The 27,613-nt window shown below is 38.4% G+C and overlaps 1 pseudogene across 1 annotated transcript; it reads right to left on the bottom strand.

Moving 5' to 3' along the window:
- Window positions 1–21,258: 21,258 nt before the first annotated feature.
- LOC308528238 (S-adenosylmethionine decarboxylase proenzyme 2-like) lies at window positions 21,259–22,263 on the bottom strand (annotated as a pseudogene). Its single transcript has 2 exons — window positions 22,147–22,263; window positions 21,259–21,786 (listed from the first exon to the last, which is right to left on the bottom strand). The product of its transcript is annotated as an S-adenosylmethionine decarboxylase proenzyme 2-like (transcript).
- Window positions 22,264–27,613: the final 5,350 nt, after the last annotated feature.

Raw genomic sequence — 27,613 nt, 5'->3', positions numbered from 1 at the left:
CTCTAACACTTTTTCTTTTATTCCTATTTGATTTAATATTATCAGTTAGCTGTAGAAATTTTATTCTAATTTCTATAAAAATATCTAGTACAAAATATCATAAATAATTTTAGAGGGGAAACATGATGCAAACTTTAATTTAATTGAGAATAAAGATATGCCTTAGTTATTGGGGGGAAAATTATGGTGAATTTGTGCCTTTTTATTCTGCTCCTTATTAGAATGGCTATTATCACAAGAAAGGTAATAAGTGCTGGAGAAGTCGTGGAGAAAAAGGAACCCTCACTCACTGAGGTGCAAATGTAAACTGCTAAAGCTACTATGGAAAACAGTAAGGAGGTTCCTTAAGAAATTAAGAATAAAGTCATCATCTGACCCAGCAAACCCTCTTCTGGGTATCTACCCGAAATATTTGAAAACATGTATTCACAATGATATATGCATCTCTATGCTGGCTGCAACATTATGGATGGTGGCCAAGACATGGAAACAACCAATGACTGGGTAAAGTAGATGTGGTACATATATGTAATAGAATACTACTTAGTCATAAAAAAGATGAAATCTACCATTTGTGACAACATGAATGGACCTTGGCAATATAATGTTAAGCAAAATAGGACAGAAAAAGTTAAGAACCATATGATTTCACTTATATATGGGTTATAAAACTGAAAGCAACAAATAAAACAAAAACTCATAGACACAGACAGTATGGTAGTTACCAGAGGGAATGGTAGAGGAGTAATAAAGGGTATAAGGGATGAAGTATAAAGTGACAGAAGGTTTGACTTTGGGTGGCAGACACCCAAGGCAATATGCAGATGATGTATCATAGAATTGTACACTTAAAACCTATATAATCTTATTAACCATTGTTATCCCAATAAATTCAATAAAAAAACAAAATAATTATGGAACCTACTGGTCGGTTGCTTTGGGTAGAAGACTCTGAGGCAGAATGTAGAGAGCAGGAGTTCATTTAGGAAATCTCCTGGGGGCAATATTCATGGATGAGGAAAGAAGGAAGCTGAGTCAGTCAGAGAAGAAGTCAAGGTGCAATACACTTACGATGGAGTAGCTCAGCCATCTGCGCAGGGAGTGCTGAAGATGAGATGACACATCCGAGCTGTTCAAAGACAGGATAGAAAGTAGGTTATTTTTACCCAGGTGTTGAGCAATCACTGGATGAAAATGAATCAGGGATGGGTTCATGACCTTTGGTGATGACCTTCAGCTGAGGTAATCATGAAACATTATGGAGGTCATCTCTGAAAAGGGTTGACAGCTGAGTGCTGGGTGTCAATAGCACTCCCATCAACTGGGCTAATAAAATATTTTGAAGAAGAATGAAGGCATTGTATCTCAAGAACATTACACTGCTAAAATAAATATTTATTGCCTTAAATATCGTAATCTAAATATCAAATAAACTATTTATAAATTAAATATAATAAAACACAAGAATAACTTCATATAGAAATGTTTCTTTTGAAAATGTATGTCAATCATATTATTGGTTATTTGGAGGTAGAGTTGCCTTTTCTCTGGTTGCTTTTCAGATCTTATCTTTTGTAGTTCAGCAATTTACAATGATTTTCCTAGACGTGATATCCTTTGTACTCATTATATTTCAGGTTTGAAGCTACTCTTGAATCACTTATATCTTTCTTCCCTTCACCCTGCCTCATTCCAGTACTAGAAGTATCTCCTAGTACTTTATTTAGGATAACCAACACAATAATTTTTGTCCCAAATGTTTCTCATGTTATTTCCTCCATTTTTCATCCATTTTTTCTTCAGCTTGTACTTCCCTATTTTATATTTTCCTGATTATCTTTGTGTGTGTGTGCGTGTGTGTGTTTATCCAATCAGCAGTTAAAACCATTTATTGAGTCTATTTTTTATTTTTTGTTGGTTTTAGATAATTCCGTATTATATTTAGATGTGTTTTACAGTTTTTGATTTAATGAGAGTTACTGTATATAAAAACAAATTAGAGGTTCTGAATGATGTTATATTACTCTGGAAAGAATTTAATTTTCATCTGATAATTATAATAGGTGTACTAGAGCCTGGAATTCAGACTTCATAGAGACTGGCCTGTTTATGGTTTGATTTTACTAGTAGTGCATAGCTATTTAGGGGGATCAACTAGATAACTAGAGTATTACTAGAGTTATTCATACTGGTCATGCCCTGAATTCCACCTTTTAAAATCTAAACACTGTAAGAAAACCAAAGATTCTGCTAGTTTTCAGACTCAGCTTCAGCTTTTATTTGCTTTCTTGATCTTTTATCCCATATAGATGAAAAAATGAAACTGCCTTAAGAGGATAAGTGGTATGGAATAATGAGCTAGCCTCTGTTATTCTTGTTTCTTCAGAATCTGGGCTCCTCAGCTTTTGCCTGCCTCTGCAACTCTGAACTTCAGTGTGTATTGTAGCCTTCCAACACTACGTAAAAGCATGAGGCTTCTTGTATCCTCTTGGTCTGGCTGCTCTCTGCTGCTTACAGATAAGCAAATCTGCTAAGGAGGGAAGTGAGAGTGAGTGTCTGGTGCATCTTAACGAAACTTCCTCTGAGGAAATAAAGATTCACTCTTGAGCTTTTCATGAGATTAGCATGAGGCTTTGTGACCTATCCTGGGCTTTGAATCAGAAATAAATGATGCAAAACTGCAGAACACACAAAAGAAATGAGTCATAGCAACAACCAGACTATGGGGCAATATTATGTCAGTCAAGTCTGGAGGCACTGTCACAATTACAGCAGAGATGATAAGTGTCCTTAATATTGGAGCAGCTGAATCTAGTGCTCAGAGGCCTGAGCAGTGATGTGCTCACTGGGCTGATTCTGTGACATGTTTTGCTTGTTGTTCTGATGATGAGTAGCCTTTACTCTCAACATTTCCAGGGGTTTGGTGAGATATCCAGCAAACTACCAATAAAGTATTTTCTGCTGTTTGTGCAGAATGAATTATATTGCATTTAACCAATTTATCCTCTCAACAGCAAGGTCTGAGTAGCTCTTCCCCAGCACTCTATTATTAACTTTTAGACTGTTGCCCATTGGAGAGGTGTAAAACTATAGGTGGTTTGCTCTAATATAAAATACATTTATTTGTTTATTTCATTTATTTATAATTATATTTTTACAATAAAGAAAACATAATAAGGTTAATCTTATAATTGTAATGGAGACAATAAAACTGAATTATTATTATAGAATCTTAAATATATGATCAGTGCATAACATAAAATACAAAACAAAGTTCAAATTCATTAGAAAATGAAGAGAAAATGTTATAGGTAAGAATTGGTATAATATTTAAGATCTATCAAACTGGTAAAGTGTATTAAATAATATCCTCCTATCTAATAATAGACAAACATGGTAATTGACCATACCTTCGCTACGCCTCCCATTGGCTAGTCAGTGTGATATGCAAATTAACCGCCAACAAAGATAGCGGCTAATTTTCATACTGAAGGCAGGGTGGGACAGCGCCATCCCGCCTGCCCCGCCGCCATCCAGGCCTGCTATCTGTGACCCGGGGCGGCGGGCGTCCCATGTGTGACCTGGCCAGGGCGGCCGGGCGGTACAGCAGTACCCATGTGCGACCCAACCTGGCGCAACCGGGCGGGGCTACAAAGGCTTGAAGGTGGCTCTGGCCAGAGCAGCGAAGGCTTAAAGGCGGCTCTAGCCAGAGCAAGGGCCTGGGTCCCAGGTGCCGGAGGAAAACCAGTGCTGGCAGCAAGGGGCAGGGAAAGCCTATTGCACAAATCTTTTTGTGCAACAGGCCTCTAGTATAATTACTAAACACCTATGTTTTCTAAGCAAATTTTTCGTCATATATATTTATAAAATGTTGTATATATGTATATAAATATACTCACATATATACACATACACCCATATGTATTTGCATGTATGTGTATATGTATATTTATATGTATTCTGGCAGATCTTTTGAATTGCCAAAATAATAACAAGTCATTTATCATGCAAATAAAGAAGAATGTTTATAAAAACTCTATAACAAAACAAACAAAAAATAACATAGCCTGAGAGTATTTCTAGTAGATTGGACTTGAAGGTAAATTATCTACTTTACTACAGAAAAAAATTTATACTAAAAATTTGCAGGTAAATAAAAGAGGCCTATACAATCTATGTAGGGATCAAAAGTATAATCAATAACATTCGATTAAGTGGCTCTACATGATGAATTAAATATAAATATGTTCTCTAAAGATATCTCCTCTTCCTAAGGAATTACAAATAGATTATATACTTGCTTACATTTTTTATCAGTGCTGTAAAGCCATTTTGAGGTTAATGCAATGTAATTCTTTTTTTAAATATATTTTTTATTGATTTCAGAGAGGAAGAGAGAGGGAGAGAGCTAGAGAAACATCAATGATGAAAGATGATCATTGTTTGGCTGCTTTCTGCATGTCCCCTACTGGGGATCAAGCCCCCAGCCCTGGCATGTGCCCTTGACCGGAATCGAACCCAGTACCCTTCAATACGCAGGCCGATGCTCTATCCACTGAGCCAAACTAGCTAGGGCAATGCAATATAATTCTTATATTTCTCCATCTTTATGTTTGTCCATTGTTAAAATTCTGAGTATATCATCCAGAACAAGATCTCAGTCTTCTTTGAACATTTCGAACACTCACACCCAAAGCTTTATATTATGACAATTACCAAAGCTATGTCATGTTCGCAGATTTCTTATTCTTTTGAAAACAGCATCATTCTTATTGGCAAGACCTATGCGTTTCCCTTCTTATCTCCCATGTGTGAAGAATAAAAGTAATCTGCAACCAGCAGCATGTTAACTCCTCAATTCATACATTAAATGCACTTTTACTTTTGGTCAGAATTCTACCAGTTTTTTTTTTTTTGGGGGGGGGGGTTAGTTTTTGTTTTTTTTAATGTCTTTATAGATTTTAGAAAGAGAGGAAGGGAGAGGAATAGAGAGGTAGAAACATCAATGAGAGAGAAATATCAATCGGCTGCCTCCTGTACATCCCCACAAGGGACTGAGCCTGCCACCCGGGCTTGTGCCCTGACCTGTAATTGAACTGGTGACCTCTTGGTTCATGGGTCGGTGCTAAACCACTGAGCAATGCTGTCTAGGCTGGGGGTGGGGCAGTGTTAGTTTTAATAAAAAGAGAAAGTGTGAGAAAACATGACTTGGGCTCATGACTGAACATGGAAGAAGACATGTTTTCTATTTCTCTCAGGAATAATAAGTTCCTGTCTTCCTAGGAAAAGACTGATTGTTTTTGACCATCACAGTAAGTAACCACTGGACTCAGTTGGAAGCACATAATATCTGATCAATGACAGCTTTCTTCAGTAGCATACTTCTTCAAATCAGTCAAGCAGCAACAGCCTTTTTTTTTTTCACTGCCCAGGCTTCTAAACGTCAATCAGAAAAAAACTCCACTTGATAATATGCTTTCACAGCTGAAGTTCAACCAATCCCTAAACACTCTCACTTCTCAAAATCTGCCATTCCTTGAGTGGTTCCACTTCCTTAAAGTCTATAAGATTAGCTAGCTCTTTGCCTTTCCTTTCTCCCTAGGAAAGACTGATTGCCAAAACAAAAGAGCACAGCTTTTCTTTCAAGCAAGGAATGATGGTCTCCTTCTTTCTGCACCATTCAATGAAACTATAATTCAATACTGTACTTTTTAGGTTTGAATTTCCTTACGTGAAGAAATTCACTCCTACACCTATATTTTTCCTACATCATTTAGTGTTGTTTATTGTACATTGTGGGCTCTTGGTAAATCAAATCATTGAAAAATATTTAAGTAGCAAGGTATATTAGGTTTAATATAACCAGTGTTGTCCAAACTTTGGATTCTAGCAGCTTTCTTAAAAGAAAATTTCAAAGCAGATCTAACTTGTAACTAGAAAAGCATACTATGTCTGGATGAAGTTTGGGCAGAGGAAGCTAACTCTTTCCACCTGTTCTATTAAGCACTTCATCTTACTTGTGTGCTAAGGTGCTCCTTTATATCAGTTGAAACTTTGCTAAACAGAGTTTAAACCACTGATGTGTTTGTATTCCTCAATTTACACATCAAGACAGTGATGCTCCAATGACTTCCACAGAAATTTGCAGATACAGCAGGTTTATGGGGACAAGATTATTTCAACTAAACATGTTGAGTTAGAGATCTCAATTAGGCATAAAAGAGGAGATGACAGTTCAACAAACCTCTTGATTTCAGACTAGAGATAAATTCTATTAAAAAAATCAACAGATAAATGGAATTTTTGATGATTATAAATAAACTAGAGGCCGGTGCATGAAATTCTTGCACTGTGGGGGGGGGGGGTGACCCTCAGCCAGGCCTGCGCTCTCTTGCAGCCTGGGAGCCCTTGGGGGATGTTCCACTAACTCAGAGGCAGGAGAGGCTCCCTTCACCACCACTGCACTCACCAGCCATGAGCCCGGCTCAGGGCTTCTGGCTGAGCAGTGCTCCGCCTTTGGGAATGCACTGACCGCCAAGGGGCAGCTCCTGCATTGAACATCTGCCCCCTGGTGATCAGTGCACATCATAGTGACCAGTCGTTCTGCTGTTTGGTCAATTTGCATATTAGACTTTTATTATATAGGATGACAAAGTGGCCAACAACTGAGGTCCAGGCCCTCCAACTTTAAGGTATATGAGAAAATGAAACCTGCAAAGGAGACTGAGAAGGAGCTACCAGGGAGTAAGAAGAAAACCAGGAGAATGGGTTCCAGAAACCAAGTGAAGGATTTTGCTTTTTTTTCCCCCCCATGGACAAAGGAGTGACTTTATAAAATAAGACTGAGGTGTCGCCGAAACCGGTTTGGCTCAGTAGATAGAGCGTCGGCCTGTGGACTGAAAGGTCCCAGGTTCGATTCCGGTCAAGGGCATGTATCTGGGTTGCGGGCACATCCCCAGTAGGAGATGTGCAAGAGGCAGCTGATCGATGCTTCTCTCTCATCGATGTTTCTAACTCTCTATCTCTCTCCCTTTCTCTCTGTAAAAAATCAATAAAATATATTTAAAAAAAAAAAAGACTGAGGTGTCACAGAGGATTATACTTGAGAAATATCCATGAAATCCAGTAACTTGAAGGCCATTGATAATTTCTCACACAAACAAATCTGATTGTCTCATTGGAGAGAACGGGAATATAAATGGCTCTGTCAGGGAGTTAAAGTTGATATGTACATAAAGTATTGATTTGTCAAGTGAGTTTGAGCAATGCTGTCTTAAATAATATTGGATATGTCTCTTATGAATGAGCCTAACATACTTTCTAATGGGAAATTTCTCTGGAGCTAATAGGAAAAGAGTTCTGGCCATTCATAACAACAAAGGCCTTTTATTTTCAAAAATACATATACATATATAATTATTGTTCTATACATTTGAAAACATAATCTCATAGTCATTAATGCCTCTGCATTTAAGAGAATCATATTCAAAAAAAGGCTTGGTAGAGCAAAACCATCTTAAACACTTATTGCTTCCTAAATACATTTAATTGGATATGTATTTATATGTTCTTGAGGTATCTTGCTAAGTAATACTTAATTCATTGCATGGTATGGGTTTAATTCCCCTAAATCAATTATATTTCTGTCCTTAAATTCTTGTGTTCAAATACTACCTCTAGGTCTTGCTAAGTAAGTGTATCTAAGAAAAATAGAAACAATTAGATTAAAGGTCATCTCCTTGTTCCTCACTGGGAAGATAGCTCATCAAATGCCTGGCAAAGTGACATTCCAATAATCTCACACTATAATTCCAGCAATCCCTCACAAAATCCCTTAAGATTTAATATCATCCAGGTCACAATTGTTTTCTTCCCCGAATTAAAATATATACCATGTATGCAGTGCTTCTCATTAGCTATACTAGTTTTGAAATAGCAATTCTATTATTCAAGGCAGGAATTCATAATGGTGTTTCTAATAGCAACAGCAGCCACTTTCTGAGGTTGGCAGCGATCTCTGCTCAGCTCATGTTCCACTCAGTACATGATGGAGCATTTACTGAGCATTCTCCTGGGTACAGAAGTGTCAGCCTGCTTTCAAACCACCTGTTCTCACAGGTGATAATAAAACTATGCTCACGTGGACTGTGGCAGCAATTGTGACCTGTGCTTTCATGATACAATTATTGCAAAATGAAATAAAGGACATGAATAGAATTTGATATGTAGATAAACTTGTTGTTCAGGTATTTTTAAGGGAGGTATTATTCAAATAGGAGGAATTGAAAATTGAGGAAGTATATTCAGAAAATTACCATATATTTTGTTATGCCCCAATATCTTCAGTAGAATCAATTTTACCTATTTTAGAACAATTGAAGGGAAAGCCAGCTTGCATTTAAAAAGTCTAAATTCATTTTTCATAAACACATGCAGATATTGGGTGCTTAAGTTATAAGTTTCTGTCACCTAATTTTTCTTTAAAAATTACAACTCTAATTTTGTGCAGTTATGAGAAAATATATGTTTCATGGGTCCCAAGGGAGAGCAAGAGGGTAAATATTAATTATTATAAACCAATCGTAGTCATTATGTTCTTCTGATCAGGCACTGTGGAAATGACAGATCCTAAACTGATGAGGTAGAAAGAAGATGCTTGGGCTATTTTTCTTTCCCCTGTAACTTCACATGAGAAAGGTTGTCCTTAGATTTGCAATTATTTGTGCAAGGATATGATGCTGAGAGCTGGTGTATCCAACTAGCACTCATAAGAGACATATCAAGAGAATTACATAGAAGTTGATCAGACTCTTGCATCATTGAGTCATAGTATTAAATCAATTTACCTATGAAGTTCTGGTTATTTGAGATAATAGTTATTCTAAACATGACAACACAAGTTTTTGTACTTGCCAATATAAACATCTGATGCAGCTAATACGTGTTGAACAGTAATTTAAAACCATGACTTGTGATTCAAATTAGTAGGTTCTTGCCATGGCAAAACCTGAAATTATTTTAAAATTTAATATTTATATCAACTGAAATTAAGTATTCATTAAAATAGATTTTTTAAATTTTTAGTGCATAGAGCACAGTTATATAATTTTGGTGATTAAAAGAGCATACATACCAACAATTCTAGCCACCTCTATTTAACTTTAAAAAACTGATACCCAGCTCAGCCGGTGTGGTTCAGTGGTTGAGCGTCAACCCATGAACCAGAAGGTCACCTTTTCGATTTCTTGTCAGGGCACATGCCCAGGTTGAGGGCTTGATCCCCAGTAGGGGGTGTACAGGAGGCAGGTGATCAATGATTTTCATCACTGATGTTTCTATCTCTTTTTTCCTCTCCCTTCCTCTCTGAAATCAACAAAAAATGTATTAAAAATCAAAAACAAAAAACTGATGCCCACAGCCAGTTGACTGAAAATCTATCTCTTCTGTCCCCTAAGTCATCTAAGTAAGTAAAGCTTGTGTTAAATCCCGAATGTCATGAAAAATAACTATGGCTTATCAGGGGGGAAATATCTCTTCCTCTTTTAGCCTTCTCTCTATTAAGTGCTAAATGAGATAAATAGTACATTATAATGCTTTGATAAACATTAAATGACATTACTCACATAAAATTACTGGCACATATTAGCTGAAAATAAATATTAGATTTTATACATATACCTTTCTATGAAAAGAATTTTTGCAGATAAAATTATAATGTAAAAAAATGCACTTGAAAAATGAGCAGTAAGGGTAAATGTACTTTTACTACACAATGTATTGTAGATCTTTTCTTTAGAATTAAAACATATCAACATATTAAAGGCTCTGAGAGGTTCTGGAGTAAAAAGATCTCTGTTTGTTATCTATTGTTGTATTGCAAATTATCTCAAAAATTAGCATCAGAAAGAATAATCATGTAAAATCCCCCACAGGTTTTCTGGATCTGAGATCTGGGAGCAGTTTAGCTGGCTGGTTCTGGCTGAGTCTCTCATGAGGTTGGACTCAGGATGTTGGCTAGGACTCTCTGAAGGCTTAACTGAAGCTGGAGGTTCTGATTTCAAGGTGGCTCATTCACTTGCTTGGCAAATCAGTGCAGAACATAGGCATAAAGACTCAGTGACTTGTGACTTGTCATGGGGACCTCTCCACATATCAGCTTAAGTGTCCTCAGTACATGGTACTTGGATTTCCCCCAAGCAAAGAATCTGAGAGAATAAAACAAGGAGGAGGCTTCAATGCCTTTTGTAATTGTGAAAATTAATAATAAGAAACCTCATTTAGAATGGAGTGGGGAAGCTAGAAGAGAGAACTCTCATGCCAGTGTCACTCAACACACACTACTGACTCCATCAGGGAGAGATACTACTTTACTACTTCATCAGAAGGAAGAAATTCCTCCTTGCCCAGTAATAGCTCAGCCAATGAGAGATTGGTATCAATTAGCCAATGAAAAGTCACTAGACTTTGAACCTCCAGTTTCCTCCAAAGGATTTTTCCTTTACATCAGCCCTTCCCAAGGCCATAAAATAGTGCTCCTCTCCTTTGTTACTCTGGAGTTACACATGGTTTGCCATTAGACCACATGCTCCAAATTGTAATTCTTTGTTATTACCAAATGAACCCATTTTATTGGAGAAATATCTGGCTCTCTTTTCGTTAAGGTAAACATAGCCTAGTCTAAAAAGTTAAACACTTCTTAAAGGATCGTGAACATACTATTAACCCACCACAGGATATCTGTAACTTTATTTGATCTAGATTTTTCTAAAATAATTGACCTCAGAACTCTGTTTTCAAGTAACATTGTTCTAAGCATTCCCTTTAATACTCTTCATATAACAGAATTCCATGTGGCTTAATTTGAATAAATAAATAAATAAATAAATAAATAAATAAATAAGGAAAGGTGTCTAGAAGAAATAAAGAATTTTAGTATTTCTAAAATATGTAAGCAGCTTGACCACTATTTATTTTTAAATACTACCTTAAGTTGTATTTATAATATTCACTTGCTTTTAATAATTTATAACCATTGTTCATGGTCTGATTTGGAAATTAAGATTTCTTTTTTGGTTAATCCTCACCTGAGGATATTTTTCCTTTGCTTTTTAGAGAGAGTAGAAGGAAGGGAGGAAAGGGAAGAGAGAAAGGAGAGAAACATTGATGTGAGGGAGACACATTCATTGGTTGCCTCCCACACGCTCCCCCATCAGGGCCAGGGATAAAACCTGAAACCTAGATATGAACCCTTGACTGAGAATTGAACTCACTACATGACCCTTTGGTGCTCAGGCCAATGCCTTAACCACTAAGCAACAGCAGCCAGGGAAGAAAATATGATTTTTGAACTACACAAATAAACATAAAAATATATATTTTAGAGAGAATTTCTAACTGCAACTTTCCATATACCATAGTATTTTTAAGTTTTTAATGTTATTATTAATAACTAGTGACCCGGTGAACGGATTCGTGCACATACAAAGGAAATTAATTAGAAGGTGGCTGGTGGGATGGGACTGGGCAAGATGGGTTGGACACGCCCTGGAGCCAACCTCCCATGGTCCCTCCCAAGCGTCTGCAGAGTGAGTGGGGTCCCTCTGGCAGGTGGGGTCCCTCGGTCTGGCCTGCAGCTCTCCAACATCCCCCGAGGGGTCCCAGAGTGTCATACAGGGTGTGGAATGCAACTGCAAGTGTACAGTAAACCAGATTCGGAGCCAATAGTGCCCCAGTAACAACATAACCCAATGTCGAAGGTGGAATGGTATGGCCCTGTGAGGAATTGGGCTCCTTCCTCCCTGGTTTTGGGATGTGTCACCTGAGAACAGCCACTGCCAAGTCACTACAGCTTGGCAGCTCCTGTGTTGAGTATCTGCCCATGGTGGTCAATGCGTATCATAGTGACCAGTCGGATGGTTGGAGGGACACTTAGCATATTAGCCTTCTATATATATTGATGCTAACTAGAGTTGCTAATCTGGCATGTGATGCCATTGGGAGGTAGAATGAAATAATTTATTTGTGGAGCAGAAGTGTCTTTTTTCTTATCAGCTATTAGATTAGTAAATGAAACATTTGTTAATAACATATGCTCCTCACTGCAAGGCCAAGTAACATCCAGAGAAATGGAATCCTAAATAATTCTTTACTCCTGACTGTAATCTAGGATTTGTAAGCAGAGCTACAAAGTTTTCTTGAAGACTTTACATATCTAGCTTAGTTCCATATAGTATACAAGTATATGAGAACTTAAACAAATGCCCTAGTCATGAATAATGAGTATAAAGAAGCTTAAGTACCTCATATATTTCTCTCTAAAATGTAAGTATAATTGAAGAGATGGGGGCCCTGGTTCAGTTAGGAGATACTTAATATCTGCTATCATAGGTAAAATGTGACATAATAACTAGAAAACAGCAAGACATAAGTCCTACAAACATAAGCATAACAAACTCAGAATGCACTCATAGAAACACAGAGAAAAATCAAACATAAATCTCCACATCTCTTTTTTGTAGAGAAGACAGGGCATGAGAAAGCCCATTATTAGAATTCTGCTGTCCTTAGATTGAATTGCTTTAGCTACTGTTTTGATCTTTACTCAGGTTTTAGCTATTCTGTGCCCCATGTAGCCCCATCACCAAGAACTGTGCATCTGGGAATGACAATTTTCCACAAGAGCAATTTTTATATCTAAAAGACAAGGGAAATCGGGGAAGGGTGGTTGTTGCTGTTAAAGTATATCCCCAGGATTATAAACTGCATTATGCAGTCATGAACTTCTCTATTAATGTCATTTAACCTTTGGCGATATTAGTTGAGAGAGGATCCTGTGAAGGATGGTACATTAACTTTTAAAAGTGATGGGCTGTGATATTCCTGCTGTGATGCTGAATGGCAGAGGCTGAACTTCAGCACAGCCTTCTGAAGACATATTTTTTTCTCTGCAGGGCAAAGCTTACATACATGAGGGCAGAGCTGTGAATTCAGATAGTTCAATCTGTCCTTTAAATAGTAAAACATAAAGGTGTTATTTTAAAAAGAATCCTATAAAATAGCCCACTTTCCTGGTCATTGACTGCTATATATTTTTAAATCTTTCATCAATGTATTCTTTAAAGAGATACCAGGAGTGCACAGTGTATATACTGAAATAAATATTACTGCTCCAAAATTCTAGACATTTCCAAACTATTTAGAAGAATAAAACACACTAAACAAATGGTTATAATGAGAGTAAAGCTTTAGTAGCAGGTTGTACAAATTACTGAGAATAGAAAAAGTAATTATCTGGCTGGGTCAGGGGTAAAGAAAACCATGGCTCTAGGAAGATTGATGACTAAGCTGAGGAGTGGGGAAAAGAACAGAGCAACAAATACGGGCCCGGAGTCAGATCGAAATGAAACCCTTACCCTTCCACTTTCTGAATGACTCTGACCTATTACTTATCCTCAGAGCGTTTCAGTTATCTCACATTTCTAACAAAGACTCCACTTCTTTATTTTTATTTCCCAGCAGCAACTGAAATGGAGTATGTCCAAATGTTAACCAACCATATTTCCTGTGAGAATGTGTACCTCCTGATGTACTCCATACTCTAATGAAATGTCTCTCCATTCGCCAGTTCCATTAGCCTCTGATTAGACAGAAGGATTCATATTTAGTGGACATTGGATGGGCTCTGAAACCGAACAGGTTCTAGCAATTACCCATTGTGTGTATTCATGGGTAGCTATTAACCTCATTGAGTCTCTGTCCCCTCAACTATAATGCAGTAACAAGATTGGTTTTGGAAGATCATTATGAGAATTGGCTGCTGTGTATGGAACTAAGCTGTCACATGGTCCTTTCTGGGGAAATAACAAATATTATATTTACAAATATTCACTGTTTTTCTGGACTCCTCACATATTCCAGAAATGCAACAGAATTCTAAGTCCTGTAAAGTATGTCTCCCAAGTATTTCTCAGCATATCCTCTTTTTGTCTCTGTGGCCTGTGACTCAGTGCAGACTCAAGCATTTCACACGTGAGTTGAAACAGATTTCCGACTGGGCAGTTTGGTAAAAGCTATCCTGCCATGTAACTCATTCAATGACTCAGTTGACTTCTCTGAAAAATCTGTCTGATTATAAACTTCACATAGAAACTGTGAGTGACCAACAGCTGTTCTCATGATGAAGGCAATACTTATTCACATAGCAAATGCAACCATTCCTACTTAAACCCTTCCCAGTTTGTTTGTTTTTTTAAGATTTATTTTTTACTATGATTTACAGTTTGCTATATACTCATATTATTAATCTTGTTGATTTTATTTTACACTTTTTAATAGCTTTATTATGATAGAACTGATATAAAAACTGCACATTTAAATGTATACAGTATTGCATTCTTAGTGCCTATGGAAGATCCTATTAGAGACAGGCAATCTGGTCTTGGCTATATTTTTATGGCATTAAGAAGAGATATTGGAGGGGGAAATATATTTGAAGAATATAAAGTGAATGAGATTGTCCAAAAAATATTTAATGTAAAAACAAAGTTAAAAGTAGCCCATGGACATAGACAATAGGGTAGTGAAGATCTTGGTGGCGGGGTAGGTAGGTAGGGGTTGCGAGGAGGGGGTGAATGGGAGATATCAGTAATACTATCAATAATAAAAATATATTTAAAATAAAAATATTTAAAAATGCTTCAAAAAATAGACCTTGGAGAAGTCATAGGAACATAGAGACTAAGTAACATTTCCTTTTTTTGGTAACTGCTGGAATAGTGGTGGGGATGGATCACACACCCGAAAAGGCAAATATAAATAGTGTTCAGGTTGGTGGAGGGAGACAAAGCTCAGGACAGAGGCCACAGGCTGTAGGAGTATTCTACTTCACTCCCCTGAGTCCCACATCACAATTTTAAGTCTCAAAGAACAAAATGTTATAAAATACATACAGTGTGTGGGAGGGCCACTCATCTCTGTCTGCCACCAGAAGCCCTGTCTGCTTTCTCATTGCAATTTCCTAAACACTTGAAATTTTCCATGTAACAACCAGACAATTATGAAGTCACAAGCTTGGGCTTTGTATAGGAATATCTCCAATGCACTTCCTGTGTGATAGTTTGATTTACTGTGTTTATTCCAGATGTTCATGAACTCCATGACATTTTGGTGCTAGAACAACGTATATGATAATGAGATTTGCATACAGTTTCTCGTAAAACAAAACAAAACAAAACAAAAAAACAGTTTGTAAAATGTTACCAATGAATTTTACTCTGTAATTGTGAACTAGAGGCCTGGTGCATAAAATTTGTGGACTGGGAGGGGTGTCCCTCAGCCCAGCCTGCACCCTCTCCAATCTGAGACCCCTTGAGGGATGTCTGACTACCCGTTTAGGTCTCCCCCAACTGCCCTCCACTGCTGGCCTGATTGCCCACAACTGCCTTCCCCTGCAGGTCATTTTGTGGCCACATGGGGGCAGCCATCTTGTTTGTTGGAGTGATGGTCAATTTGCATACTGGTTGTAGCAAATTAGCATATTTGGGCTAATTAGCATATCCCTCTCTTGTTATATAGGACTAGAAGGCCTGTGCACAAAAATTTGTGCACTGGCAGGGAAGGGGGTGGGGGTCCCTCAGCCCAACCTGTGCCCTCTCACGGATCATGCTGCTGCTCGCCCCGCCCACCCCGCCCAGGACACTGCAGGCTTGGATCCCGTGCAGGGATCCCGCTGCCACTTGCCCCACCTGCCCTTCCCACCCTGCCCAAGACACGGCAGGCCTGGATCTCACCTTGGGCGGTGCAGCGGGATCTGCCTGAAGTATGCAAACTAGCTGCCATCTTTGTTGGCAGTTAATATGTATATCTCGCTGATTAGCCAATGGGAGGCGTAGCAGAGGTACGGTTAATTTCAATCTTTGTCTATAATTAGATAGGACAAGAGGCCCAGTGCACAAAAATTTGTGCACTCAGGGGGAAGTGGGGGTCTCTCAGCCTGGCCTGTGCCCTCGCAGTCTGGGACCCCTCGGAAGATAACGCCCTGCTGGCTTAGGCCTGTTCCCGGGTGGCAGAGGGCAGGCCCAATCCCTAGGTGCAGCCCCTGGTTGGGCTCAGAGCACGGCTGATTGGGGAGTTGGGGCGTCGCCCCCTGTCACGCACAGAGCAGGGCCCATCAGGGGGTTGGGGAGCTCCCCGCTGTCATGCACAGAGCAGGGCCCATCAGGGGGTTGGGGAGCTCCCCCCTGTCATGCACAGAGCAGGGCCCATGAGGGGGTTGAGGAGCTCCCCTCTGTCACTCACAGAGTAGGGCCGATAGGGGAGTTGGGGCACTGCCCCCTGTCACACACAGAGCAGGGCAGATCAGGGGGTTGGGGCGCCACCCTCTATCACCCACAGAGCAGGGCCGATCAGGGGGTTGGGGCGCCGCCACTCTCATACTCAGGGCAGGGCCGATGGTGAGGTTATGGCTCTACCCTGTCACACACAGAGCAGGGCCAGTGGGGGGGGGGGGGTTGGGGCGCTGCACCCTGTCACACGTCACACACAGAGCCGCAGGGCGATCAGGGAGTTGGGGAGCTCCCCCGTATCTGGCACAGAGCCGGGCTGATCAGGAGGTTGGGGCGCCTTCCCCTGTCAGGAACAGAGCAGGGCAGATAGGGAGGTTGTGGACCTGCCCCCTGTCACACACAGAGCCACAGGGCGATCAGGGGGTTTGGGCGCTGCCCCCTGTCACTCTGATCCTGGTGCTGGTAGGCCTCTCGGCTCCGCTGATCCCGGTGCTGGGAGGCATATTACCCTTTTACTATATAGGATAGAGGCCTGGTGCACAGGTGGGGCTGGATGGTTTTCCCTGAAGGGTGTCCTAGATCAGGGTGGGGGTCCCCACTGGGGTGCCTGGTCAGCCTGGATGAGGGGATGATGGCTGTTTGCAGCTGGTCACACACCCTTCAGGGTGGGGGGTCCCCACTGGGGTGCCTGGCCAGTCTGGATGAGGGGCTGAGGGCTGAAGCTCCCAACTGCTCCTTTTTGTCTTTTTCTTTTTATTCTGGGCCAGCTTTAGCTCTGAGGCTTGGCTCCAGCTCTGAGGCCTCTGCTGCTGAAAGCAGGTATCTGGTTTGTTTAGGTTCTATAATTGAAACAATGTATAACTCCAGCTCTGAGATCCGGGCTCGCTGAAAGCAGGTTTCTGGGGTTTTGTTTAGCTTCTGTATTTGTTACATGTTTCAAACTGCAGGCTCAGAGGCCGGCAAGGCAGGCAGGGAACGTTGGTTTCCTCCGTCAATGAAGCAAGCAAGCCTCATTTTAGTTTCAAGCTGCCTGGCTGCCGGCCGCCATCTTGGCTGGCAGTTAATTTGCATATTGCCCTGATTAGCCAATGGGAAGGGTAGCGGTTGTATGCTAATTACCATGTTTCTCTTTTATTAGATAGGATTAGAGATGGGGATTACAGTAAATATGCAATCATGAAAATAGATGCTGCTTGTTCTCTTATTTTAGGAAAAGAATAAATTTAACACATTATTTGCAGGTAGTTTTTATCACGCGCTAACAGGTGGCGCGGGCCATTTTTGCTAATTTTTTGCACAAATGGCAATGTTCAGTAAAATTACGATAACTTTATTTTACGTATGTATACGTTACCCGCATTCTACCGCTAGTCTATAAAAAACGTATTAATACGTGTCCCGCGCTCTACTACACTGGTGGAACGTATACATACGTAAAATGTATAAATACGTTTCCCGCATACAATGTGTTAAGAGATAGTTAACAATTACTGACAGTACAAAATGTGCAAGGAGTTCTAGTGCTCAAAGGCTTAAACAAATATTTAAAATAGAGAATATCTTGAGAGGAAATATAGCCTTATATTTCTATGTGTTAAAATGCATTGCTTATGAAGAACTTGAGCCAAAAGTAAAAAAATAAAAAGAAAAAGAAATAAAGAAAAATATAATACACTATCATCCCTAGCAAGTCTGTTACAAAGACAATTTTAAGGCCTCTGAATTTCAGTCAAAAATTTAAAATGCACAAATATCCTTAATAAGTAGGACAAACATTTTCAAGTTGATAATCCTATATAATAAAAGCCTAGGTGGCGTCACATGTGATGTCATTACAAGATGGCCACCACAAGATGGCTGCCACAAGATGGCCGGCAGGGGAGTGCAGTTGGGGGCGATTGGGCCAGCAGGGGAGGGCAGTTGGGGGCAATCAGTCCCTCAGAAAAGGGCAGTTGGGGGTGATCAGGCCAGCAGGGGTGCAGTAAGGCATCAATCAGGCTGTCAGGGGAGCAGTTGGGGGTGATCAGGCTGGCAGGCAGAGTGGTTAGGGGCAATCAGACAGGCAGCCAGGCAGGGAAGTGGTTAGGAGCCAGCAGTCCCGGATTGTGAGAGGGATGCCCTACTGCCGGTTTAGGCCTAATCCCTGTGGACCTAAACTGGCAGTTGTACATCCCCCATGGGGTCCCAGATTGGAGAGGGTGAAGGCTGGGCTGAGGAACACCCCCCCTCCCGTGCACAAATTTCGTGCACTGTGCCTCTAATGTAAAATAAAAGTAGAAATATGCCTTATCTGTAGACAGTGTCCACAGTCAAGTACAGGAGTGTGATTCCCACCTGCTAGCCTGGGCTGAATTACTTGAGAGAACAGTCATATTAACTAATTAACGTTTAGTTGATCACTGTGAACAAAACTGATGTGTAAGCAGCCTAACTTGTGAATAACTGCTTCTAGATCTGAAAGTAGTTGAATCCTGAAACAGACTGGCACACGTCTTCACTGGCTATGCTCCCTGGGAGTCAGGGCTCAGATGTGGTTTCCTAGGTTGGTGTGGGGATGTCCTGCCATCAGCCTCTTACACTCTACATAGGATGGAGAGCCAAGGCTTGGTTATGCATTATAGTCTTTTAAAACAGATACTGTTTGATCCATAACTAATCTTTTTGAACATTTGGAGACCAAGCTTAAAACATTCCATTTTTAAGCTTTTGTGACCTGCAGTTTTTATTAATTTTAAGGTTTAAAACATATATTCCATATATTATTATATATAGCTAGAACTTATGAATTTTGAGTTATTTGGACATCCCTTAACAAACAGCCTATTTTCATTGTTGGGAAAATGTCAGCACAAGTTGGCTGAACACAGTACTTCATCATTTCCTCCTTCATCTCAAAATGAACCAAAGGGTACATAGAGCAAAGTTCCTGATATAAGACATGAAATAGTGAAAAACATGATTTATAGAAGTAAAGTTTAATTAAGTTAGAAAGTACCAAAATAAATGGAACAATACTTCAAAAAAAAAGAAAAATAAATAAGACAAATAAAAATAAGTTAAAATTTTAATTTAAGCATGTTATTTAATAACAATTAAAATTCATTAATTTCCAATGAAACTACACTAATATTTACATTTCATTCTACTTGTGATATGTCAAATATGTATATACACATGTACACAAACAAGATTAACAAACATTCTTCATGGCTGTGAATTAATTTAGTAATTGGTTTTCTGCTAGAAACAACATAAAAAATGATTTCCTAAAGTTTAGGTTCTTTACCTTATGAAAATGTTGATTCACTGCTCTCCAATAATTTAAAAACTGAAAAATAATCCTCTAAACCTTAAGGCTATAAGGAGGGTAATAACATCAACTGCAACTAGAACAACAATAACACACACACACACACACACACACAAACACCACAACAACAGAGTGTTGGTTTAAGTATATAGTCTATAACAGTGATGGCGAACCTATGACACACATGTCAGAAGCGACATGCGAACTCATTTTTTTGGTTGATTTTTCTTTGTTAAATGGCATTTAAATATATAAAATAAATATCAAAAATATAAATCTTTGTTTTACTATGGTTGAAAATATCAAAAAATTTCTATATGTGACACGGCACCAGAGTTAAGTTAGGGTTTTTCAAAATGCTGACACGCCACGCTCAAAAGGTTTGCCGTCACTGGTCTATAATAAAAAATTATACTATATTATGTAGATCAGAATTTTGTTTTTGCTATTATTGTAGTCTCTCTTTTTTAAAAAATTAAATTCTTAGTGTTTAAAGTATTACACAGATCTGCCAAAACCGGTTTGGCTCAGTGGATAGAGCGTCGGCCTGTGGACTGAAAGGTCCCAGGTTCGATTCCGGTCAAGGGCATGTATCTGGGTTGCGGGCACATCCCCAGTGGGGGTTGTGCAGGAGGCAGCTGATCGATGTTTCTCTCTCATCGATGTTTCTAACTCTCTATCTCTCTCCCTTCCTCTCTGTAAAAAATCAATAAAATATATTTTAAAAAAATAAAAATAAATAAAGTATTACACAGATCTCCTTTTTCCCCTCATTGATCTCTCCCCGGGTGCCCCAACCCCCAGCACCTCCACCCCCTATCTGTCCATTGGTTATGCTCACATGTGTGCATACAAGTCCTTTGGTTGATCTCTTACTCCCTCACCCCCTGCCTACCCTCATAGGCTGGACAGTCTGTTTGATGCTTCTATGACTCTGGTTCTATTTTTTTTAATAGTGTATTGCTTTATTGGGGCAGGGTTGGGAGGGGAGACACCATGGTGAGGAATAAAATCAATGAAAGGAATACAAACTCAGGAAGCAATAATGTTAAAACAGTAGTAAACAAAATGGTTAACTGCAATCACTTTCTTAAGGGGACTCCACTCGTGGAAGAAAAACTTTAATTGCCATTGCAAAAAACATCTGAATGAAGTAGAAATTGTTTTCAATAACATTAGAGAATATGTCCTAGAAATTGGAGGTAACTGGATGTAACATCCTGACAGCAATTTAATATAACAGTTCCGGATGGTTAGGCTGAGGCCAATGCCTAATGAGGATGAAAGCCTTGTCTGTGGGGAATTTTGGAGGATACCTGGAGAAATATTACACTGAGCATAAACCAAATTGAATTTTTGTCATAAGTATTGTAAAGTTTCATATAGTAAAAGTTTTTTTCTACATGCACTTCAATTTCACAGCAAGAGTGGCATAGGATGCCTAAACACGGAAGAGACCATTCATGCAAGATATCTAACTCCTTGATATAATAATGCATTCAATTCAAAATGATTACACTATCATTACATCTAGGGCTTTCTGCAACTACAAGGTGGTGGTTATGGAAAGCACGGTCCCCGGTATCAATATCTAAAAAGCAGCCACCACCTTCTTTTATGTGTTATGTGTGTTTCCTTTTTGCGTTTTTTCTTCATTTTTCTTAATCAACTCTGCTGCTGTTGCTGCTTCTTAGCAAAACTGGTAAAAACAAAGTTGTAATCATTGAACATAGCACTCTGGCAATCAAGACGTTTAAAACCTTCAACCTTCTGGGGCGAAGAAAGCACCGTGCGACATTTAGAACTCTGGTTTACAAACAAGGTGGTCACACATTTTCCTGGCTTGAAGACTTCCACAAGTTTCCTGATCAGGTCATCATAGGAGGTCTGACTTAAGTTTGTTTCAAAGCTAACATAAGAAATTCTGGTTCTGGAGTGATGTCAATAGTCCAATAAGTTCCATCCGATTTCATGCCATTCATCGAATACCCACAAGGATTGAACATTGTGGCATCAATGACAGAACCTGCTATCTGGTCACAAATTCCACTCTCACGAGTGACATCCTTTGCAGTAACACCATCTTTCATGTAGAACTGGTCCAGAACTGCTGGGTCAAGCTCACTCATCAGAATTTCCAGGGTTTGATCTGGCTAACTGATTACCCTACTCTGTGGGAAATCCAAAGTATATAAGTACCAACATTCAGAATTCATACATCCCAACCAATATGCTGCTCCATTTGGGAAAACTGCATTAAGAAACTCTATTTCTTCCTGGAAATTCCAGTGTGGGTACCCTTGGTGAGAAGGCTTCATGAAATTCTTATGAGAATAAAAGAAGCTTTGAATTGAGTCAAACCCACTGTAATCCCTAGCAAGTTTCAACAGGGAAACCAGTGCTTTGAGCAAGAGGGTGGTATCACATGTCTTCAAAATGAAACGTCTCTTGGAGACAAACATGCTACTCTCACTGAGTACATAAGCTTCCTGCTTGTCAGTTTTTGTCACACTTATGATTGAACATTGCACATCCTTCAAAAGTATGTCCCACTCGGATTTTGGGATGGTGCGAAGATCCCCAGATCCTTGACTTGCGTCGGCTTGCTGCTTGGACAACCAAACCTCCAGTAGCTTCTCAGTCCATTCGAAAAAAATGTGCAGCTTCCATCACTGTGTGACTAGCGAACAACCAACAACCACAGAAAATCAAATAAATTAAATCTCTTCTCCTGCCGCTACTGCGGATTGTTCCAGCTGTTTCAGGTTCTTTTTTTTTATTTTTTTTTTTTGCTACAATTTTATATTAACTTAAAAAAAAAATTCCCAGCTTTTTTTTTTTTTTTTTTTTTTTTGGTGTGTATGAGCGAAAAATTGAACATGAGTCTGTTGGAAATAGAGGCAGATACAGTTCAGTCTCCTGTAGTCCACTGTTTCCCCGTTAGAGAGCGAGATGAGTGAGCGCTAGCTAATGTTCCCAGCCAGATTGTGGAAGCTTCTGGTTCTATTTTTGATCCTCAGTTTATGTTGTTCATTATGCTCCACAAATGAGTGAGATCATGTGGTATTTTTCTTTCTCTGAATGGCTTATTTCACTTAGCATAATGCTCTCCAGTTCCATCCATGCTGTTGCAAATGGTAAGAATTCCTTATTTTTTACAGCAGCATAGTATTCCATTGTGTAGATGTACCACAGTTTTCTAATCCATTCATCTGCTGATGGGCACTTAGGCTGTTTCTAAATCTTAGCTATGGTAAATTGTGCTTCTATGAACATAGGGGTGCATATATGCTTTCTGAGTGGTGTTTCTGTTTTCTTGAGATAATATATTCCTAGAAGTAGGATTACTGGGTCAAATGGAAGTTCCATTTTTAATTTTTTGAGGAAATGCCATACTGTTTTCCACAGTGGCTGCACCAGTCTGAATTCCCACCAGCAATGCAAGAGGGTTCCTTTTTCTCTGCATCCTCTCCAGCACTTGTCGTTTGTTAATTTTTTAATGATAGCTATTCTGACAGGTGTGAGATGGCACCTCATTGTTGGTTAGATTTAGTGACTTTGAGCATGTTTTCATATGTCTCTTGGCCTTCTGGATGTCTTATTTTGAAAAGTGTCTATTTAGGTCCTTTGCCCATTTTTTGATTGGATTATCTCCCTTTTGTTTAATTGTATGAGTTCCCTATAAATGTTGGAGATTAAACCTCTATCAGAGATAACATTGGCAAATATGTTCTTCCATGCAGTGGGCTTTTTTGTTGTTTTGTTGATGGTTTCTTTTGCTGTGGAGGGAAGCTTTTATTTTGATGTAGTCCCATTTGTTTACTTTGTCTTTAGTTTCCATTGCCCTAGGAGCTATATCATTAAATATATTGCTACAACAAATGTCTGCTATTATGCTGCCTATGGCTTCTTCTAGAATTTTTATGGTTTCCCACCTTATGTTTAAGTCCTATATCCATTTTGAGTTTATTTTTGTGTATGGTGTAAGTTGGTGGTCTAGTTTCATTTTTTTTTAATGTATCTGTCCAATTTTCCCAACACCATTTATTAAAGAGTCTGTCTTGACTCTATTGTATGATCTTGCCTCCATTGTCAAATATTAATTGATCATAATGGCTTGGGTCAATTTCTGGGTTTTCTGTTCTGTTCCATTTGTCTATATGTCTGTTCTTATGTACCAGGCAGTTTTGAGAACAGTGGCTTTGATTCTACCAATCCATGAACACGGTATATTCTTCAATTTGTTTATGTCTTCCTCTATCTCTTTTTTTCAGAATCCTGTAATTTTCTGAGTACAGATCCTTTACCTCCTTTGTTAAATTTATGCCTAGGTATCTTAATGTGCAATGGTAAATGGGATTTTTTTTTTTTTTTTTTAGTTTCTCTTTTTGTGAGTTCATTATTGGTGTGTAAATAAGCCATAGATTTCTGGGTGTTAATTTTGTATCCTGCTACATTGCTGAATTCATTTATTAGTTCTAGTAGTTATTTGATGGAGTCTTTAGGGTTATCTATGAACAATATCATATCTGCGAATAATGACAATTTTACTTCTTCTTTTGTGATTTGGATGCCTTTTATTACTTCTTGTCTGATCACTATGGCTAACACTTCCAGTACTATGTCGAACAGGAGTGGTGAAAGTGGTTATCCCTGTCTTGTTCCTGTTCTTAGGGGAAATGGTTTTAGTTTTTGCCCATTAAGTATGGTGTTGGCTGTAGGTTTGTCATACAGGCCAATATCCCTGATGAACATAGATGCTAAAATCCTCAACAAAATTCTAGCAAATCAGATCCAGCATTACATTAGAAAGATCATACACCATGATTTAGTGAGAGTTATTCCGAGGATGCAAGGCTGGTATGATATCCACAAATCAATAAACATGATATATCACATAAACAAATTTAGAGACAAAAATCATATAATCATTGCCCTAGGAGCTATATCATTAAATATATTGCATTGATGCAGAAAAGGCATTTGATAAAATCCAACACCTTTTCCTGATAGAAACTCTCAGCAAAGTGGGAATAAAGGATCATACCTCAACATAATAGATCAGAATTTTTGTCTAGATTAAAATCATTGAAGTGATCTGAAAACATTATGAAGAATATGGGACCATCATAAAAACTAGGGTGAATCCTTGTCCAATGAGACCATATTTTTAATAGTGTAACATTCTCCATAGAGACTTGAATGGTAAAAATCATTTTCTTCATTCACCCTATCCAATCAGTAGTGCCCGAAAGATTCACTATAATCCATCATAAACCTAAAAACACATAAAACGTTTTTGTTATTGCCACCCAAACCTTAGCCTAGAATAGATATTGTATTTTTTAAAATAATACTAATTATATAGTTATATAATTATTATTTATGACATTGATCAACGATGTACTTCAATCCATACCATTCATCAAACTATATTACGTACTTTACAAACATGATTTCAATGTCATTAACTCTGTGACGTAGCCGTTTTTGTTTTCCACCATTAGACAAGTCTTAGTTTCAGATATCTAACCTAATGGTTGGCAGAGCCTAGTTACGGACGATGTTTGTTGACACAGAGAACTCAGAACTCTTCACCAGCTGTATATACTATTTTACAAACATAGTCAGTTGAGAATGTAAGTAGAAATATTAAATCAAAGATGATGTTAAAGAAGAAAAATACCTTTTCAAAATGTAGCACCAGCTAAAGTCTTAGTTCTTACTTATGTTACCTTTCTAAGTTATTGAACTGAAGTAACCCAGATAAGCCCTGCTGCTTTCAAACATCCTCTTTCTTGAAGCACGGATGTAGCAGTGAGTCTGCTGGAGAGCTTTCTCCCAGCTGCCTGATCTTTCGGAATTCTGAACCTCTGGTGCAGAGGCAGCTGCATTTTTATTAGAAATATGGGAAATTGAAGATTGAGTTTTTTATCAAATGGGATCAAAGGTATTGAGAAGCATGTTATGTTATTATGTCTGCCTTATGAGATTCGAGTCATAGTACTCAGCAGGAAAAAAAATATTCATTCTATAACAAGATATGTTGGGCTATATACCACACAAATCCAAAACAAACTAAGAAAGTAAAGTTTTGATATTTTTTTCTATCCACCATTATCAGACTGATACCTTTGTCTTCAGGGAAAGGCACCAATCCATACTTTTTACTCCCGCTGCTTTCTCAGGATATAGGTATGTGTCCAGGTTTTCCTCACAGCTAATTCCTGGCTCGAAATGGCTCTAAAGCAAAACTAGTTATGCAGCCCACTTCAAAAGCATGAGAGTAATGTTATTGGAAGTTTAAAGTAGGCAAGTTTATTACTATCTAATGTTTGTATAAATACGAATATTTAATTTTTCTAAACCACCTAGTCTGGAAGAAATGGACTTGTATCAAGACCTATCCCCAACAAAAATACTAAATAAGAGAACATACTATCCCCAATGCTCTTATCTTACTGAAAACTTAAAAAGCACCCTACTTAAATAAAATGTGATTCTGGAAAACTCAGTTTCCTGAATGAATATATTACATATGTTTTCATGGTCTTCTGTTCATAAATTGCATTCATAGCCTCTGTTTTATTTACTTTCCACAACAGTTTGCAAGTCAGACAAGGCACAAATCAGACACATTTGATAGTTATTCCTTATACTCAAAGAAGCTAAGGGACCTCCCTAGCACACATATGTTATAAAACGAACACTAGCATCCGGACGCCTGTGTTTCCCACCTCTTTGTGACTAGTCGCCTTTGCTCATCTACTATCTGATGTTACCCTTCTAAAGATCAAGCACTTTGTGCAGTGAACCTTCAATCCTCATCTAATTTGGGGTATCAAAATGCATATTTAAGCCTAAATCATCTCATATCATTTTTTATACAGTCTATACAGTTCAGAGTCAGAAGAATAATTGTTTCAGCTCCTTTTAAATTAAAAAAAAATCCATTTAACATCAAAACAAGAGATATCACTGGATAATTTATTCTATAATATGGCTACAAATCATGCTTTTATTTATAAAAATTCTGCTGTCTTATCCTTCACAGAATAAGAACAATAAATGACTATGTTGAAAACTCAGGTCTATAATACATATTTACATTATTTGCCTAGCTTCTAAAAGTTGATAGTTGCTCAATAAATACTTAATTTTCAATAGACTAAAATACTTTTTAAAAAATATGTTATAAGCTGAATAAATCTAAAATCTCAAAGTTTAAAAATTTCAATATGGCCTTGGCTAGTGTGCTAAGTGGTTAGAGCACCACCCCATAAACCTACAGGTCATGAGTTTGATTTCTGGACAAGGTATTGTGCCTTGGTTGCAGGCTCCCTCCCTGGCCCCAGTTGGGGCACATGCAAGAGGCAACAAATCTATGTGCCTCTCTCTTCGCTTTCTCCCCTCTCCCTCCCTCCTTTCCACTCTCTCTGAAAAGCAATGGAAAAAATATCCTCAGGTGAGGATTAACAACAACAAAAATTTCTATGTGAAGGTATCACAAGATATGCATATATTACCCAGTAGCAGCAAATTGTTAAGATAGTTAAATAACTATAACTATACCTAGCTATAACCATAAAATATACATATGATCAAAATGGCATTATGGAGATATATATTTTAATGTCAGCAAAAAAAAAAGTAATTTAAAAAGTAACAGTTGACTTCTATTTTGGGGTAAATGGAGTAATTGTAGCCAGAAAGACCAACTACTAAGAACATTTTAGGAGGGGGCGGTTAAAGGGAGGTGAAGGAGGATATACGGGGGATAAATAGTGATGGACAGAGACTTGGACTTCAGCTGGTAAACACACAATACAGTGTACAGATGATGTGTTGTAGAATTGTGCACCCCAAACCTGTATACTTTTGTTAACCAGTGTCACCCTAATATAATCAATAAAAAGGAAAAAAAAAGTTTAAAAAGTGCATGTGCATAACGGACAAATTTTCTATAATTTTTAGGTTAAATCCAGAAATGTACTAATTATTCTAAAAACATTCTAAATTG

This window comes from Myotis nattereri, assembly GCF_964212035.1.
Source record: "Myotis nattereri genome assembly, chromosome: 12".
NCBI classification, from domain to species: domain Eukaryota; kingdom Metazoa; phylum Chordata; class Mammalia; order Chiroptera; family Vespertilionidae; genus Myotis; species Myotis nattereri.
This window is presented reverse-complemented; position numbering and strand designations above follow the sequence as displayed.